This window comes from Aythya fuligula, chromosome 11 (assembly GCF_009819795.1).
Source record: "Aythya fuligula isolate bAytFul2 chromosome 11, bAytFul2.pri, whole genome shotgun sequence".
NCBI classification, from domain to species: domain Eukaryota; kingdom Metazoa; phylum Chordata; class Aves; order Anseriformes; family Anatidae; genus Aythya; species Aythya fuligula.
The window spans coordinates 17,447,616-17,466,012 of record NC_045569.1 but is presented as its reverse complement, the minus strand read 5'-3'; the positions used below and the strand labels follow the sequence as shown (position 1 = coordinate 17,466,012).

At 45.8% G+C, this 18,397-nt stretch overlaps 1 long non-coding RNA gene across 1 annotated transcript in view; it reads right to left on the bottom strand.

Moving 5' to 3' along the window:
- LOC116493368 overlaps positions 1–18,397 on the bottom strand; it is a 55,409-nt gene that overhangs the window by 21,507 nt on the left and 15,505 nt on the right. Inside the window, exons 2-3 of the long non-coding RNA XR_004253750.1 lie at positions 11,665–12,715; positions 11,281–11,466 (exon numbers count right to left, since the gene is read on the bottom strand). This is a non-coding gene — a long non-coding RNA (uncharacterized LOC116493368). The remainder of the gene's footprint in view (positions 1–11,280; positions 11,467–11,664; positions 12,716–18,397) is intronic.

Below are 18,397 nucleotides of genomic sequence, written 5' to 3'. Positions count from 1 at the left end.
TGGCACCACTGAGCTCACTGAAAATGGAGGTGGAAAAATTGTGGCTTTTCTACAGGTTGTTTCTAATAGCCCCAGAAAGTCTGGGCAGGAGGCAGTGGCTTCGTTTTGGTCCAACCCCAAGATAGGTCTGTGAAGGTTTCCCACCTGGTGCCAGGTGCTCGGGTCTGGGCAGGGACCAGTCACGCATGCTTTCCATGACCCTCGAGCAGAAGCTTCCTCAAGCTCCCTGAGAAGATACTTCGGTAAGCCCTACAGATGTATTTTAGGAAAGCCTTTGAGAATGGTCTTAACCCAAATGCCCATTTAAGTCTTACTGAATCGTGGTGGAGGTGGATTTAAACGTGTGCTTAAATAATTTCCTGGCTGCTCCACTCTGCAGAGCTGCAGCCCTCGGCTGTGTGCTGTTTGCAGTTTAGTGATGCTAGCCCTCTCTCAGCGTGAGTAATGTGCAAGTTAGGCAGCATAGGGTGAATGAAATGATAAATTACCACTTCTGAGAGAATGGTCAGTTTGTTTGCTGTCCCCCCACCAGCTCTTTTCTTCTGCAGCCGTTCATTGTGGTTTTTCCAATCAGCACAAAGCCCCCTGACTGCCCCACGCTTCGCACAGCTTGTCAGGAGCTACCAAAATCCCACGTCTGAGCACAAAGGTGTGGGCACTTCAAAGTTCTGGCAGTGACCAAAGCAATTGGAAACGGCAATTAGAATATAGGCCACTTCCAAATGGAGGGGGGAATGATAACCACGCAGCTCAATTTTAGCATAAAAAGTTAAAAAACAAGAATCACGAGGGAGGGAGGGCCTGCTTTTTTCTCCTCTATCTTCATCTGCACAGTTTAAAGGGTTGGAGGGGATGTGCTGCTCAAATAAAGGATTACTTTTGCCTTTTAATCTGCAGCATAAAGATGACATCAAATCTACCCCTGTGAGTTGCCATGTAAATGAGTCCAAGTCAAATAACGCACAGGGAGCAACAAAGCAACCCAGCCCGGTCTGCTCTGCAGTATGGGCGTTTAATTTGTGCATGGAAATCCTGAAAAAAGCTGGGGCCATTTCACATGCACAGCCCCACGCGATCCTCCCTCCTGCACAAACTGAATTTTTGGGGGGGAGGCGGGCAGGGGAGGAAGAAAGGTCGGCAAATCCATGTTCGATGACGGCACAGATTCCGTGGCTACAAAACGCAAGGGCCGAGCAGAACAAAGAGATTTGCATTCTAAGTGATGCAAAGCAGCCAGCAGCGTTTTAATGTTGTGTTTGCTCTGTGATGTCTTCATCAGGCGCTCAAAGGCAGCGGCTCTGGCAGCCGCGGGTCCCTGCGAGCCTGTCAAACTCCGTTTCCATGGTTTTCCTTCAGGCAGCACCATCGGCAGACAGCGCGGAAACGGACCCCTGCAACCTGTTTTGAACAATGTCTCTGATGTAGGGCCCCAGAGCGGGCATCAAACTAGCAACAAGCAGCAAGAAAATAACAATTTTGCTTTTCGCAGGTGTCAGAACGGCAAACAAAAGGCTGTTTATAAAAGATGCAACGTCCCCTTTTTGTCGGTGTTGGCAGTTTAAAGTCAGCCGGGCAGCCATCGAGTCGAGGAGGTTTTGGAGGGGGTGTGCTGCGGGAGAGGGAGCTCCTCTTGAGGAATTCAAAATAGTTTCCTCTCGAATCCTTTACCCTCACTAAACAGGGCCTTCTTATCACCGAACTAATGGCTATTAATGGTGTTTCAATTATTCCATTTGAGTCGATGAGGAGGGCTATTTTATTCAAACAATTACAGGTTTTCTCCAGACAAAGAGAGCGTAAGGGTCTCGCTCTTCCTTCACCTTGAAGAGCACTCTTTCATTTAAACAAAAAGTTAGAGCATTTAAAGCACTTGAAGCTATATTTCAGCATTGATAGGGAATAGACAAGAAGTGAGAAAGACAAGTCCGTGGTCTTTTGCAATCAGAGCTGCCTGTGTGCAATGATGGCTCTGAAACAACCTGCGCTAAAAGAGCAGAAGTCGGGAGCGCTGCCTACCAGCCCCAGCTGGACCAGTGAACTTCTGAACACCACTGGTTAGGGAAAGACGTGGAGTTTCTTGGCACAAGCGCTATAAATTTCACTGTGACTCTTGTGGTTGGGGATGCCATTATCATGACACTAGTGACTGGCAAAGAATTGCAATTCCCTTGGAAGTGACGCAATTCCCTTGTGGAACAGTTTCCCATTAAAGAAAATCGAAGGGTCAGATGCTGACCAAGTTTCAAGAGAATCTGTTTTTCCCTACCAGTTAGGCAACTTTCTCACAGCTGCCTGGGGAGGTACTGGGAGCCACCAGCCTTCCTGGCTCCTGTTTTCTTTATAGTTTACTGGCCAAGCCAGGGAGAAGCCAGGAGTCGGGAAGCCTTGGGATGATCAGCTCCCAAGCTTTTTTTTTTTTTTCCTCTAGTGGAAATACTTGAGAGGACATTCGGTGTTCTGAGGCCCTCAGCTTCTGTCCAGGGGCTGCAGATGATCATCTGGGAGCTTACAACACACGACCTTCACGCACAGCAGGGGCTTCCACAGCAGGGCTTGTTCTTCATACAGCCTTATGCTGGAATTCAGTGAGCTCAAATGATGGCGGTCCAAGATTCCTGGCTCTTCTGACCTTTGACGTTCCCAGCTCAGATTCAGTTTTCTATTAAGAAGCCATAACAAAGTAATTCCAGCTCACAATTTCATGGTGCCCACTGTTTCAGGGAAAGTTCTTCCATGGAAAAGGTCAAAAAGTTTGTGGTTTTCTTGTTTTCTTCCAAATTAGGGTGGAAACAAATGAAAAAAAAAAAAAAAAAAAAAAGGAAAAAAAAAAAGAAACCAAGGCTCATGCAAAATAGAGATGTATTTTTCTGCAGCGACCCAAAGCCATCTAGTTCACGGTCTGCCAAAAGTTATCCAGCAAATAATTCTGTCCTTACAAAACTCACTGGAAGTTCTGTCACCTCCTACACTTTCTGAATAGACAGGCTTAATATTTATCCATTCTTTAGTAGCTAGTTAATTATCGCGCAGTACCTGCATATGGAGCAGCCTGAAGTCACTACATGTGCTTGGAGATGCTGAGAGTGGTGGGGAGCAGATACAGGTGCTACAACACTGTGACCAAACTCCTCCCCTTTCTGTGTAAATGGATAGTACAGTACCTGCAGAGAAAATGAGCTCGGAACTGAGAAAGCTTCAAAGTGATTACAACATATTGGCTATTTTTTTGGACTCTAACTGATCTGTTAAATAAAAGTAATGCACTTTTCAAATGACTACTGGTTGCATATGCAGCACGGATTAGCACCAGAACAAGACCAGGTCCATCCATCCTGACAGTAAGGGAACGGGATTAACAGATCCTACTACTGCTAACAGCTGTATTCAAGGTTCCCATATCCCAGGAATAGTTAAATTCCTTTTCCGCTAATAGAAACTACACATTTGTTCTAAATGCATTACTGTACAGTGCAGAATTTGCTCTGGCTTTCTCAAGAGCCAGCTGTACAGCAGAACGAACATTCAATGAAATGAACAGTGGCTGGCATGAAGGGAAGGGGTGAACAAGCTGCAGACTCTAGCAGAGATTTCTTTTGATCAGAGCAACTGTTCATGACTTTTGTTCAGTGTCTCAAGATGAAAAAAATATGCCTGTGTCACAGTGGAGTCAGAAGCTGGCAGTCGTAGTGCCTAGACTATTTTTTTAATGAACGGTTTTGTTTGCAGGGTACTACATGATCATACAGAGTGCGGCTTTGTATTGTTCCTCCGTTTTGAAAATAGCTGTAAGTGGTGTGGGTTAAAGCAAACAAACAGGAAAAGCAGAGCTGACTTCACTGAAGAATGGTTTGGAGCCATACGTAGCAGGGTAAAGGGGACATGTCTGGGGAATTGCTGGAAGGAACTGGGAACGGTTGCTTTAAAAGTCAGGGCTTTTGAAAAAAATAAATACCTTCTGTGTATGACTACATGGGTACTTACGGAAGGGGACTGAGCTGGAGGGAGGAAGGGGTGCTTACGAGGTTCTCACCTTGTATTCTCCCCATTGCTTAGTGAACGCTGTTCTAAAATCAGGAGATTTACAGATGCATTGATTTTAGAATAAGAATACTTTGTTCTGTTTGGGATTAAACCTCTCCAGAGTTGGGTTTGTCACTGGTGTGGGCAAGATTTGTGGACTGCATTGACCAGTGTGGAGAACCAGGCTACCAGTGTAAAAGGGGAGTGTGTTTCTTCCCAGCCTTTGTCTGTGCCAAGGGGATAGGGACCAGGGAAATGCTGCCTGCACCAGCGGGGTGAAACTACAGTGGGGAAAAAGAGGGGTGCTGTTCTGGAGTAAGGGTAGCACAGAATTACCCCAGGAATTGTGCGTGAACTTCTTGTTAGCTGGGAACCGGGTAACACCCCTGAGCCCTATAGCAGAATTACTCCTTATTCTGTAGGGTGCATTCCTATTCCCATGCTTTTAGCAACACAATTCTCATCACTAGTTTTATTTGCTATTCTTACTTCTCAGGCTACTAAAGAAAAGTTTGTTGTAGGAGAAAAACAGCCTGAAGTCTTATTCTGACAGTAAGCAGGGATTTATCATGTAAGAAGTCTTTCTAGGCTGTCAGATTTATATTATTCTTTGGAGACCTGGTTGGGAAAGGTGAAAAATAAAATCAAAAAGGACAAAGAAGTTAGTACAGCACAGTCTGCAAGAGGTATCCTGAGCGGAGAAAGAACACTGGATGACACACTCAGGGTGAAACAGAAGTGGGAAAAAGTAATTTTATCTCAGCATTTGCTTTGGCTGACTTCTCAGTCGCCAACATATTAATGGCTCTTCCCCTAGCAACTACAGAGCTTCCAACATGCAACTATTCTTTGGTCATAAAGACAAAAAATGGAGTTTGCCAGAACAGAGCTACCCCATTCTGGGTTGCTGACAACAGTCCCAGACTGTCCATATGCTCTGCTGCTCTCAGAAGTGGTAAAGCAACATTTTTGCTCCCGCTGGTGCCGGTGGTGTCCCTGCAGTTGTTATTGTTTCCATCCAGACCCGCTCCTCTTCCCTGGAGCTCGTGCCCGCTCTGTTTCAGGCTGTACCGATAGCAATGTCACAGATCCTGAGTGCGGAGAGGAGCGAACAGATGTAGCTGTTGTCGCCTCCCTGCCTGTCTCACTTCATCCCTAGGCACGGCTCCTGTGGGATGGCTGTGGGGCGGCTCAGAGGGAAGGAGGCAGGGTTGCTCTATGGGGCAGGGCTGGCAGAGGTGGGTGGCTGGCTCCCATCCTGCAGGCAGGGACAGGCGCTGATGCTCTGGGGACTGTGGCGTCTGAGAGTCCTCTCCTTTTCTGATGGGTTGTGTGTAATGGATGAGGTGGGGAGTGAGGAGTGAGGCAGCAAAGGATGAGCAGGTCCCTGACTCCTGTTGGGGCCAGATGGGCAGTTCTCAGCTCCTACTGCAAGAACTGAAGGCTCCAAAGGGTTTGGTACAGATTGACTAAAATGTTTCCTCTCTCAGTGAGCACTGTGGGATTTGGCTCTTCTCTTTCTGCACGACTGTGTTTACTTCACAGAACAGTTCCCGATCAGCTCAAGCCTACGTTGCTGTTTAAAGGGGGGATCACATTTTCTCCTCCATCTCTCAGCTAGACACTCCCAGCATGCTCAAGCCCAGCCAAAAATCATGGAATGGCCCACGTGGCTGAATTAATGTTGTTCACACGTAGCCTGAATGGGGAGGTAATGCTGGTGGCAACCTGCACACAGATCACTTAAGCAGACTGTGAAGATGTACCCTTGGCTGGCACCATCTAATTCCCAAGATAACTCTGCTTTACACTGTCCTGAGGGATCTTGATTCATTGGCCAAGCTCAGTTTGACCAGCAGAAAAGATGAAGATGACTTTATATACTAATTTCTACCTATACCCATTAGCAGTGGAGGGAGAAATTCATTGTTCTGATTCCCTTTCTCAAAAAACAATCGTGGGCAAAATACTATCTTCTTTCCACTATTAAATCTATCGTCTTCCAAAACCAACTCTTATCACACCTTACTGTGCTTTCAGAAGATGAGACTCTGCTACGTGCCTTATTTCGGGTAAGGATTTTTGTGTTTATCTGCACGCTCACTGCTGAGGCAGATAAGAGACTTTATTATCTACATTATCACTATTTTTCTCCCTAGAAGCCAGTCTGACTAAAAAGAGAGGTAAATATTTTAGCTTTTTTTGCAGACCTAACGTGAGACTCTGCTTGTTTTTGTACTTATTGATATCCACTAAAATAAGCAGCTTGAAGAGGCTCTTTCAGCTTCTTGGGCTAAAAACTTCCCTTTCGCTAACAGTCACTTGCACTGTTCATTATTCCGCGCTAGACTCTTCCCTCCCCTGATTGCATGTTATCACCTTCAATGGAACAGCTGTGTCATTGCTAAAGGGTGTTAATCTTCCCCTATCTAACACCTTATTGACAGCCAGAGTCAGGGAGGCCCCCAGTCTTTTCTGACTTGGGTGACTTCTCAAAACATTCCTTTTTTAGCTTCCTTTTCACTTCCTACCAAAAAGCCTCCTGCCATAGTCTGACCTGCAGACGTAGCCACAGCACAGCCCCGCGCACAATAGCAGCCTGGGCTGCTGCAGCAAGGTTTGAACATTTCTGCCTGTATCAGTCCTAGCGATTATAACCAGGAGAATATTCCCTAACAATGTCAAGGGACAATAAGCCACAGCTAATCAATGAGCACAATACCTACGGCACACCAGAGCCCAGAATAGAAACTGCTCCGGCAGGTGGGACAGCTGGCTTGAATTTTTATTTAGTGGTTGTGAAAGGCATCGTGGCTTTCAGCAAGACAAGAGCAGCGCTGACAGTGACAGATCCCCCATTACATTGTGCCACTGAACAGAGCGAGCCACTTCAGCAGATACAGTTCATTTTTCCTGAGAGTTTTGTAATGGGTTGGAATTAGTCTAGAATTTCATTTGTTTGAATTCCCATTACCTACAAGCATTCTGGACTGTCCTTCAGCTCTGAAGGTCACCTTGACTTTCTGTAGGCCTGGAGAGTTGCTCTGACTCTAGAAAAATCCAGGGCAAATTTGTGTGCTGAGCTGATTGCCTGTACAGTCTGCCTTAACACAGCCAGCAGAGCAGTCAGTGCCCTGCTCAGGATTTCTATCATCCCTCACCAGTGCTGGGTCCCAAGTCATATATTCCAGACACAATCTGTTATGCAATGGAAGAGCTATAGGAAGCACCTTTCCTTTTATTTTTTATCTTCCTCAACTGCTAAACAAATGAAGATACTCAGATTTATCCTGCCTGTGTCCAAACACAGCCCCGAAGTGCTGAAGATGAGAACAAATTGCCTTTTCCTCTGAAGTCAGTGAAAAGAGTCTAAAACCACGAAGCCCACTTAAGGCTTCTGCCCCTTTGTAGAGGTCTCTGCCTGGGTGACACTGGAAACTTCAATGAAGGGTTCCTAATAGGAGACAGTAAGCAGCTGATCAACAGCAATTGTCCTGGCCTCCTCTTGCAGCCCCTGTAACAGAGCGGTGGCCATCAGAAGTTGGCTCTGATCAGCCCGCTGCTGATACAACCTTAATTTCTGAAGTCTAAGCATTTCTGCCAGTGAGAGGCATTTATCAGTGAACTGCTGAGCAGATCCAGATGGATACGGTTCTCTTTTTGTTTGGAATGGAAGGTAGGTATAGTAAAAGGGGACAGATGGGGTCATAAAGAAATCTAACATTTATTTTATAAAGCAATCTATTGGTCCTACTTTTCCAGTACTTAAAAAGGCAGGTGAGTGCACCTGAGAACTGAGTGCAGGAGCTTTTGCAGGACTGGAACTGACCATCTAACATTACTCTCAGTCTAAGTGGAGTTCACTAATTGACTATCATTATTACATTTTTAGATCAGTCAAAACTGGGGCAATGCTAAGACGCAAGCTGTGCCCAGAAAAGCTTTACCAAACAGCCAGTGCACAACCAAGTACTCACTTGATGATGTTACTTCCTAAGTTGAAGATAGATGTGCTGAGTATGCCTGTCAACTGCCTTCAGACTTGACTCTCAGAAGTACTGCATTATTCCCCTTCCGACACACCTTCTGTAGGGCTGCAATTCCAAAAATCCTGCTGCTTCTCCAGAGCCATCAGTGGATTTCTTCTGGGCATGAACTGGGCCAACGACATTTTCAGATAGGGCTGGCCAGATGTAGTCATTAGAAGAACTAGGGCAACGCAGTGTGTTGTTAATGGAAGAAACACAGACCCCCAGGGGAAAATAGGAACAGCAGGTTAGTTGGCCACCAGCTGACTCCTTATCAATAAGTGATGGAGCAGAAGGCAGAGCTGTACTACGCATGCTGAGGCCACTGTCACACGGACAGGCACTGCACTTGGGTTAAAACTCTAGAGCCACATGAAAGCAGAACATGCCTGACACCCCCTGTTGTTTTTTTTGTTTGCTTGTTTGTTTGTTTTTTCTTCAGTTCTGCTTCTCACATTACACCCAACCACCCGACTAACCTGCTCAGATAAACGGGCTTAGCTGAGTCCCACCTCGGTGAGCCCCAGGCCCTGGGAGCTGGTGCTGGCTGGCCAGGGCGGCTGCAGGAGCAGGGCTTTTGTGAAGTCCTAACTCGCTGGCCGGGTGTGCGTGCCCTGCGTTAGGTTGATACGATCACAAATTACAAATGATTCTTTTTACCACCTCATACGAATGAAAGCCACCAAAAACAGGCTGAATATTTGATCTAATGTAAAATGAAAGAAAAATACACCCAGCCTAGTAATAAGCATGCTTTGGGAAGTCTGCTTTGTTCGCTCTGACCAAACTCCGTGCCCGGAGCCCACAGCTGGACAGCCAAGAGCACTCTGACGGTTATTTAAAGGCTTGGTAAGGTCACAGTGGCCTGAGCCTCTAGGGTCTGAATTAATCTCCCTGGTGAAGCAGCGTGCTCGCGCTCAGCTGCGTGTGCTCGCAGGTACATTTGTGTAGAGCAATGCCATCCAGTGGTTGCTCAGATTCATCACAAAGCCAACGGCTCGTTCCTCAGGGACACTGCGTGAGCTGAAATGTTGCTGCTCTTGTTCCTAGCTAAGGTATTGCTTGGGTATTAAAAGACTCTGAAAGTGGCCAGCTTGATTGCTTCCAGCTTGTCCTTTGGCATGTAAAACCGAGGTATGTTTTAACTAGCAGCCAACTGAAAATTTTTAATAGATGTTTTGGGGGAAATAGTATTCTATATATGCAGCCCAAATACACAGTTAGCATCAGGCCTGGATTTTGGAGTGAGGAATGGCTACGTGCAGTCATGTGGCAAATTATGCTGATTGCTGAGACAAAAACAGTCTCTGAATGAAACTTTCTTTCTGGCCAAAGGTTGCTCAGTGGGACGTTTTTGCTTGAGGATGATGCCCAGATGAAGGGATGGACCAGGACTCAGCCCTTCTCCATCGGTGTCACATTTTGAAGAGCCCTGGTGCTGTTGGCTACTCAAGGAGGTAGCATTTGGGGGCCTTAAATCTGCCTGGCTGCATCTCCCTAGGACTCACCATCACATCGTGGCACAGGTCAACACCCCACAGGGGCTAAAATAAGATGTCAACAGTTTTTGCCTGTTGCACTCCCCAGGCCAGACATAATTGCATAGACAAGGAGGATTTCTCATATCAAACACTGTGGCTGGGACTAGAGCAGCTGCTTGGCTTGCAGAGCATCGTCTGACCTGCTGGGCACAGCCCATCCCCAGGGTGCTCAACAACAACTCTCCGAAGGCTGGAAAGGTGCGCTGCGGGAGACAGGCAGGGCTGCTCTCACTGAGGGGCTGCCCTTGCAGCTGGGCGGCCGCACCCCCTGGGTCTGACCCTCCTTTACGCTCAGGCCCCTTCGTGCTCCGCCAGGTGCCCGCGTGCTGCCGCATTTCAGCGCTGTGCCGCTCCTGCTCTGCAGTACAAATTCCAATCAGGCGCGACAAAGCCCACCGGGTGCTGCTGACAACAGGTGTCTCATTAAACATCTCTCAACCTTACAGGCATTCGCATTGACAAGAACCAAACTCACACTCAATCACAGCTTAATCACAGCCAAACTCTATTAACAAGTCATACTAATTACCAACTTCTAACAATTTCTCAGGTTCAGAGGCAAAATATCCTTTCTTTATAGATGAAAACAGACTTGTGATACTCCAGCTCTGGCCATAATTAGGTCCTTTTAAACAAAACAAAACTAAAATAAAAATCCAGAAGGATCCCTTTGTGATAATGGTCCTGAAAGTACAGTTGTACAATGAGATGTTTGTTTGTTTTAATTTTGTATCTGCTATGTTGCCCACAAGGGTCCAATTAGCTTGTTACAGATGCTTGTATCAGTTTTATCCACTTGTCTTATTTTTTTTTTTTAAGAGGGGTAACTTGTAGCACAGATTGCTGGCCTGCAGGCATCCAGAGATCAACAACCAGCTTTCTGTGATACCAAGCCCCCTGTGAAACAGGCAGTCCTTCCCCACAGCATTTATAATGCAAAGGGTAAAAGGAACAGAGGGGAGGGAGGGGTCTGCACTGGATTTTGGATTGTTGTGGAATAATCTGGTGTGTCAAAAGTGGCCGAAAGATGGCAATTCTGCCATGGCTAAGAACGGCCATGAGAAATTTTGTTTGTTACACCTCAGAAATTAAAATGCAAGTTTTATTTTTAATAGCATGAAGTGCTGCCTTGCAACAGAACAGGTAGTTCTTAAGATGTGGCTTGGAATTGTACATGTCAGTATTTATTCTTGTCCCTTGGTATGTTTAGCACATGTGTAATTCTGTGTTAACCTGGATGCTTTTCTCCATTGTGTGGCTGTATTGAGTGCCTGAGTACTTGAGAACTCACTTGTGTAATCGATACGCTTACAAAAGGGTACATATAAATAACAGGAAGAATCTGACTTGAGCTGACAGTGGGGGTATTGCAGCGAGGGCTAATGCTTCATCCTTAACTCATGCTGCTGCTGGAGAGGAAAAAAAAAAACACAACACAACAGCCTGAGTGAAGGGCTAACATAAGATTTCCTCGCATTTTCTGAGCAGTGTTGTTCAAAGGAGAAATTCTCGTCCCAGTGTCTGCTGTGCCAAATCCAGTAGCCAGTTGTTTACCTGTTCTCGGGTTTAGTTGCTGTTTGCCTTTCCTCTCCTTAATTTTAAAAGGAAATTAACATTTGTCATGGAAGATTATAATGCCAGCTGAGCAGAGAATCACCAACTTGAGGCTTAGTATCAGCAATTATTTTTACCTCAGAGCAGGTAGTTTCATTTCTTCAGTGAGGTGACGCGGGATGAACACGGCATGCCTGAAGCTCCTGGGAAAAGGCTGCACGTCCCAGAGGTGGGCTGGTGCGATGTGGGATCCCCGTGCGGCTCACCCTGAGGGTCACTGCCTGATGTGGCAGCTCCATGGAGCCAAAAGCATCCGAAAGCACCTGCAGAGAAGCAGAGTGGCATCAGGCTGTGGAGCAGAAGACAGGAAATATACCCACATTCGGCCCCTTAGCACAGCCCCATGAGCTCTGTTCTTTGCTTGCCTGTGCTGCCCGAGCCCAGCTGTAACCCCGGGGGGATGAAGAGTAATGCAATGAGTAACAGTAATGTAAGGGGGGAAATGGTTCAGAAATTGTTACCTGCCGAGAGCTGAATGGCTTGGGTTTAAGGTTTGGTGTTGAAGGCTTTATCTCGTAAGGGCACAGCCCTCTCGTGCTGACACTGCCATCCTCCTCCATCCCAGGGCTGGCTGCACAGGATGAGGTGAGCGGGGCCTCCAGAGGATGGAGCACAGGAGACCACGGAGCGAAACAGCCCGTTACATTTCCAGGTGCCACACATGATACAAAGCAAAGCTTTTTCTGCACTTTCAGGCTGAAGATGGATCAGGCCAGTGTTTCCCTGCTCATCAGCCTCCTGCATGAGCTGACAGAGGTTTCCCAAACGCGATTTGGCAAGGAGAGGTACCAGAGAGGGACGGGATACAGCTGAGTAAAACTGCAGGTGAGTAACTGGGAAATCCTGGTGAGGCTCCACGTGGGTGCTTCTTCTACCTGATGGCACAGTGAATCTTTCATCATTACTGCTGGTGCAGCAGGGCTGGTACTGCAAAAGTGTCACCTCTAATGAGGGCACTCGTGTTTCTATGACCCTGATTAGACCTGCTTGGAGTGGCCAGACTGCCGATGACAAGTGGCATCTGTCATCTCAGTGTAGGTGAGTTTCTGAGGCTCTCGAACAGGGAGAAATAGCAGGATTTTAAAATTTGTCTGTTTGTTTATTTTTGGTGAAAACGCTTGTATTTGGTGTAAAGCTCAATCCAATGTCTAAGTAGCGGGAGGAAAAACGAAATGAAATATCCACAAGCATTGGAATAACCATAGGAACATTCATGAAATGTTTCATCAGGGGAAAACAGGAGACTTTGCTTAGCCATAGTCTCATTCCCTTTCATAAGAGGCTTCAGACCAGAGCAAACCAGGCATTTTTCCTTGCTTTCGCCACAGTTTCAGCATGGAAGAGGCTAGCAGGGTTGATGCAGACTCCCCAGTTTGGTTCTGGTTCTGTGTTCTGGAGCAGCAGCGAACGAGCCCAGTCCGATGACATCTGGCTTTTTAGGGAGTGCATACGACCTACTGAGCTTCTCTTCGGAGTTAAGTTTTCTTTCTTCCTCACGGATTTTTAGTGTTCCTGAGATAAAAAAAAAAAAAAATAAGAAAGAAAAAATAAATCAGAACAATTGAAGCTGTACTGTTCAGTGGAACCATTGCTTCTGATCAGAAACTGAAATCCCACTTTGTGCTCTTCCAGTGTGGAAATCTGTCAGGTAAATAGAAATCACCTCGTAAAAGCCCCTAAACAGCTCTGTTTTATATTTTAATTGAGGAACAGAACATTTTAAGTACTTTTATTGGGTGGCGCCTGCTGAATGACAGATGTCCATGGCGGAGTAATGCTGAGCACACTTTCATAAAACAGGGCAATTCCTTGCTTAAAACATTTACAATTAAAGGCTTGATTGAATAACAATGAGTTCTGTGCATGGAGCTCATTTCTGCACTTGTTTGTGCACCTGAATCAGGCTGTGATCATTCGGTAGGTTGGATATGAGGTGCCAGTTGCTTTGTTCAATGACCAAATAGTGCTCACGGGCACAGCTGGAGACGTGCCTTTGATTTTTCACCGGGATAGAGATAAGGTGCACTGTGCTGTGCTGTTAGACTTGCTAACACCCTCGTTTCAGCTGGAAGGCTGTTTTTTTGTGGTGGTTGTTGTTATTTTGTTTTCTACTGCTTGTTAGTAACTTTCCCAATTTGTAAAGAGCCAGAGATTTAAAAATGAGCAGTAATCCTTAGCAGCTGAGAAGGTCTTAACTAGTTTCTGCTTCGTTTTTCTATCTGTCTCCTGTGACCCCTATTACTGTGATACCACCTCTCTTCATGCATTGATCCTCACCGTATCTGAGGGAAGGCAGGCCAGCATTACTGTTACTTTATGCAGCCATACATGGGGAGCTGAGGCATGGAGAGATCAGGGATTTGCCCAGAGATATTCTGCGAAAAGGGGTCCCAGTGCTCTCAACAGAAAACCCGTCTTCGGATGGTATTTAGATTTTTGCCTTGCGAATGTAGAAAGAGGCTTAAAGAAAGCATGAAACAACCAACAGCAAACGGGGTGGCAGGGCACAAACCACAAACTTTCACAACTTGTTGGAAAACACCGTGTCTAAACTGACATCAGCACAAATTTGCGACGGCACAGAAAATCCTACCAGGAGGCACCTGAACATGGGAAGAGCAGCCCCACTTTTCTTCAAAGAGATGACTCCACAAAGTAGCTCTTGCCACAGCACGTGGAACGTGACATGGGAACAGCAGGAGGCAAAATGTGTCACAGTAAAATTGTGCCACATTCAGCCCAGGAGGACACCGTGCAAACTGATGCAAAATTAAATCCAATTGATAAGGTAACACATACACCATTTACTCAGTTTATTAGATATTGAATACATTTATATTTAATTATTATAGTGCCTCAAAATTCTCTTGGTGTCCATCACAAGCTCTCTAGGGTCTTTCTTTGTTGAAGTAAAGAGCTAGACACATTTTCACCAGGCCCAGTCCTGTATTCCCTTTTCACCAAGGTGCTGACATCAGCTGGGCTCATTGTGGGGGACAGTCCCAGTGTACCAGAATCAGGCCCCACACTGGCTCAGCTGCCTTCCCTGTGGTGGCAGTAGCCTGCCTGCTGCCGACAGAACCAGTAACTTTCTACTTTTACATGATAAATCCATCTCTGGATTCTCGGATCGCTCCAACATGTATCTCCAGTGCCAGGAAACTCCTGGTTCCATTCCCAGCTGCTGGGGTGCAGACCCCACAGCCTTGTGCCGGCTACACTAAAGTACAGGCTGCCCCACTTACCTGCAGAAGCAAACAGACATTTCCAGCTACCTCTAAACCCAGCACAGGGTGGAAAAAATCATGTTTTGGTGCTGTAATTCTTGGAAGAAAACAGGTGGCTTGATCCTGCGCCCACAGTCACGACTGAGCTGAGTGCAAGCAGAGGAGTCAGGCTGGAAACGTGCTGGGGGTGCTGAGGACCCGGCTCACAGGCCTGCCTTGGAAAAGGGTCAAGACAATCTCACACAGGGCACAACTCTGTTAGTTTTGTTCTTGTCTTTTATGTATATATATTTTAGAAAAAGGACAGCATTGGCTCTTTTCTGAAATGCTGTTCTGCTATGTATGAGAAATGAGAACATGGCAGTGTAAAGGGAAAGAGTGCAATGCATCTGCTACAAGCCTAAATAAATACCAAGCTCTGAAGAAGCCTCACCCAATTTTGTTTTTTACATGTGTAAGGTGACTTCTACCAACAGACTTTTATTTCACAAACCTCTCCCTTTCACTGTCAACCATTCACAGCTGCTACAGACTGAACAATAATGAATAATAATAAAAAATATTCATTATTCGTAATAAAAATATATTTTTAGTAGAAAAGAGATAATCATTGAGCAGGATGTATACTGCTCGTAAAAGTTACCAGGTCTTTTTAAGAGTAAGTCTAGTTCCCACCTGCCCTTTACTCTGCAGGATGTGTTCTTTCAGCCCTGGCAGTGGCTGCTGAGAGGTGTCCTCTGCCATCCTACCACCACAGCCTCGGCTGGGCCATCAGCATTCCCGGCGGTGCCCCACTGAGCACGATGTGGGTTTTTGGGAAGGTGCAGCCAGGGCTCGAGTCAAAGCACAGCAAAGTTGAAGTGAATCTTTCCAGGGAAGCTGGGATGTGAAATGCTCCTGGGTTTCTTTGACAACGACAAAATGAGTCCTTTTGCCGTATTCCCCAGGCGCTCTCCTAGACGTCTACCAGTTACACCCCTCCTTCCCGCCTGCAATTAGCACTTACAGTGTTGCAAAGGGAGATGAGATTCGCTCTCCGCCATCCTCCTTCAGAAATCTCTCACACCTTCCCCACTGGGTGGGAACATGCGCTGTGGGTTAGGAAATATCCTAGTAGTGGAATTACATTTGCAGCCGTCCTACCCCCCACCTCCTCTTTTCTTCTGTTAGACTCTGGTCCTCGTCGTGGTATAGGAGCACGTGAAGACAAAAGCCCAGAAAGAGCATTTGGTTCAGCAAAGCCCCAAATCTCCCTGACTTTGTTCACCCCATGGAATTACATACGCACAACTTGGGCCCCGTGTGTTTCGTGCAAGGGTAACTGGAGCTGGGTAAATGCCTGCAATTTTGGTGGAAGAGTGGGGCGAGGAGAGAGGTGGGAGTATACGATCGCTGACCTTAATTACAGGAGATAAAAATGTTGAAACGTGATTCCTACAAAAAACAAGGAAGGCCTTTATCGTCAAGTGTTTCCACATGGATGCCCCTGAGAAGAGGTCAAGTGTTTTCTATATACTTTAAGTAAACAGCAGATTGTGAGTTCACAGTCTGGACTGGATTTGAGCAGCCTCTGTATTCTGCAGCATCATAATTGAGTCTTATGTACTTAAGATTTGATATCCACCAACATTATTACTTGAGATTTGCCAAGAAATACATTGGCTATTAAGAGTTACACAGTTTGCTAGTAAAGCTATGCCTAACGTCATATATGACTAACCTCAGGCTACAACTGTCTTGGGCTCCCACTGTAACAGAAGAGCAAGGATGGTTTCCCTTAAGAGTCACTGCTGTTGGTGGCTTTCTTCATTGTCATGTAAAAAATGCACACAACCTGCACAATTAAATTTGCTAAATGGTTATCTGTCAGGAACAGAGTGCTCTGAATAAGGTACCGTATGTACATGCTGCTGCGAAGCACATCAAGCGAAGTTAAAATGTTAGGCATAACATTCTCCTCTTCACCTTTGCAGCTATCCAGGCTGAAAGTTAAGAAGACTGAAAGTGGTGGATTTGTATCAAAACCAGCTCAACTTCCCTACCTGGAAGCGGGACAACAGTGAAATCAGAAATTACAGGCTTACTGCCTTCGTATCTGCAGATGTAGCTCTACAATCAGTGCGAGCTGTTCCAGTATTAGCAGGTAGCAGCGTTCACCACAGGTGCTCCACATCTCCTCCATGCCCTAACCAAAGACCTGTTCACAGACAGGGAAATGGAGCCAGCGAGCGATGATCCAAGTGCCACAAACCGGTGGCAGGCCATCCAGAGCCCCCGATTAGACCCAGCAGACCTAGTAACTTCTGCAGCTATTAAAAGCAGGAAGAAAGGGCAGGAGTGCTCGTAGGGGCCTAATTGGAAACAGGCGAGTCACTGGGAACCTTTCTGTCCCTTCAGCAGGGCTGTACACGATGACTGCAAATAGTTGGGGCCCAACTTCTGTAGGGTGTATTGCTGCGAGGAAGGACTGAGGCATGAAGCTTGGGAATCAAAAATCCTTCTTCCCCTGTCTGCATCTGCCTGACAAAAGGAAAAAGAAAGGGCAGCTGATTTGTGAATGCTGTCTTGCTAGAACTGTGGATTTGAAATCTCTGTCCTTGATTAAAGAGGAGAATGCAATTGCACATGTCATTAATTATTACTGATAAACCAAAGTAGTGGAGTCAAATAAAAATATCCTGCCCTATGATCAGATTCTGGCAAAGAGAAAGACCCAGGAGCCTCCAGCCTATTAGCATTTCCCTTTTTTTTTTTTTTTTTTTTGTGAAATATGTGTCTGAATCGCTAGGTCTCCAAACCTTGCATGTACTTAGAGTGCGTGATGCCTATAGGTGCAGATCAAAAGAGATGAACTTTAGCTACACAGACAGCAAAAAGCAGCTTACAGTTCCTGTAACATGTGACCAGTCCCAATTATGGCTTCTTCCACATGACATCAGTATGCGATGGAGGATCTCACTTTTTTTTTCTTGCCAGAGGCAAATGAATACATTATCCAGCAGTGAGGCGTGGGGCAAGTGGATGCGTAACTCTGGGGTGATTTGGATTCCGCGCTCGCGCGGGGGTGTGAGCCAACCTCAGAAGTCATTTTCACTGATGCTGACACATAAGGCATCCCTCAGAGACCTGTCTATCAAACTGCAACATGCTATGCAGAAAAATTAGATTACTCATGCTACAATAAAGAAGGGAAGATGACAATGATGAAAAAAAAAAAAAGACTTCAAAATATAACAGCTATTTATGAAATGAATAAAAATCCTAACAATGGGAAAGTATCCTAGAGACTTTTTATTTATTTATTTTAGCTCTTGCAAACCATTTCAAGGAGAGCTAGTTGGAAAGACCCTATTAATTCAGACACCGCCTCTGGAAAAAACACCACTTCATCATGATTGTCACGTTACTGTACTTGTGAAATATCATCTTAAATACTCATTATGATTTTGCTGCTGGTCTTGCTGCAGTCAGCACCAGGGCCTCCTTTGGCTTTGGTAAGTGCAGGATCAGGCCCTCTCCCTCTCTCTCTCTCTCCCTCTGAATTGCAAATGGATTGTTCACGTGTCAGCTCAGTAACTAGGCAAAGTTCACCGTGCTCAGTTCAAAGCATGCAAGATGAAGCTCAGGGCATTTCACTCACAGTATTTGCAGAGTTCCTCGGGTCTACAAAAGTGTTAAAGTGGTTTAATACAAAATCCATAAGACAAACATTATGCAGCTATGTGTGAACCCCTGTCCAATAAAATCTATTTCTTTGGGAAAAAAATACAAAGTAGTAAAACATACTTAGTAAAGAAAAGAAAAGGCTACGTGAAGCTTAGTAAAATCCCATAAAACAGAATGCCGAACAGCTTCAGGAAGGGAGATTTAAAATAAATCTGCAGAAGAACATGCACACACACACACAGAGCCCGTAGCTGGAAATGGATCTGGACAAGTGCCGAGGTTAGAACATCTCCCGCAGCAC